Source organism: Suncus etruscus, chromosome 18, assembly GCF_024139225.1.
Source record: "Suncus etruscus isolate mSunEtr1 chromosome 18, mSunEtr1.pri.cur, whole genome shotgun sequence".
NCBI classification, from domain to species: Eukaryota; Metazoa; Chordata; class Mammalia; order Eulipotyphla; family Soricidae; genus Suncus; species Suncus etruscus.
In genome coordinates this window covers 43,863,937-43,864,892 of record NC_064865.1, presented here as the reverse complement: position 1 = coordinate 43,864,892, position 956 = coordinate 43,863,937, and the positions used below count along the sequence as shown (strand labels likewise).

The 956-nt window shown below is 37.3% G+C and overlaps 1 non-coding gene across 1 annotated transcript; it reads right to left on the bottom strand.

The window, feature by feature from the left end:
- Window positions 1–563: 563 nt before the first annotated feature.
- On the bottom strand, window positions 564–696 carry LOC125996931 (small nucleolar RNA SNORA51). The gene has a single exon (XR_007491589.1). It is a non-coding gene; the product is annotated as a small nucleolar RNA SNORA51 (small nucleolar RNA).
- Between the last annotated feature and the right edge of the window lie 260 nt (window positions 697–956).

Sequence of the window (956 nt, the reverse complement as noted above, 5' to 3'; positions counted from 1 at the left end):
TCCCAATCTTGGTTCAGTATGAGTAGCAGGGCAAAAAAGAAAAGATGTAAAAACAATAAACAATAGTAAAGGAGATAATTCAGTTACTTTCAAACAAAAATAATGGAGAAGAAGAGTGAAAACAATGTTTATAACTTTCAGGTTCTCAGAGTATGAGTAACTGAGTGACATTTAAAACTGGTAGAGGGAGTGAGATATAGTTTTAACCAAGAATTGCTAGGTCACATGATTAAAGTTTATGAATTTTCCCCTTTAATTTTCTTAATTCTCTTCACACTTACTAAAATGTATAATTATAAGTTTACCTGTTTCTTGTAAACTCCAAAATATATTAGCACAAAATTTCTTCAAAAGTAATTTTATTAAGAACAGGGAACACGGGCCCGGAGAGATAGCACAGCAGTGTTTGCCTTGCAAGCAGCCGATCCAGGACCAAAGGTGGTTGGTTTGAATCCCGTTGTCCCATATGGTCCCCCGTGCCTGCCAGGAGCTATTTCTGAGCAGATAGCCAGGAGCAACGCTGGGTGTGGCCCAAAAACCAAAAACCAAAAACAAAACAAAAACAAAAACAAAACATTCACAGTACAGACCAGGCAAAGGGCCTGGGTTGAGGTGTATATGGGGAGCATTGACTGTACCTCCTCTTTCTATACAGTCAGTGTAAAGACCAAAGCCTGTGGTAAGCATTGGGAGGCCTTATCTTTTCTTTTCTTTTTTTTTTTGTTCTTGATTTTATATATATATATATATATATATATATATATATATATATAAAAAAACCTTCGCCAGTGCAACATTCCGATTACCAATATCCCAAGTGTCCCTCCTTCCCACCCCACACTGGCCTGTACTCTAGACAGGCTTTCTACTTCCCTCATTCAGTCACATTTTGTTATGATATTTCTCAGTGTAATTATTTCTGTGACTGCACTAAACAATCCCGTGGTGAGCTTCAT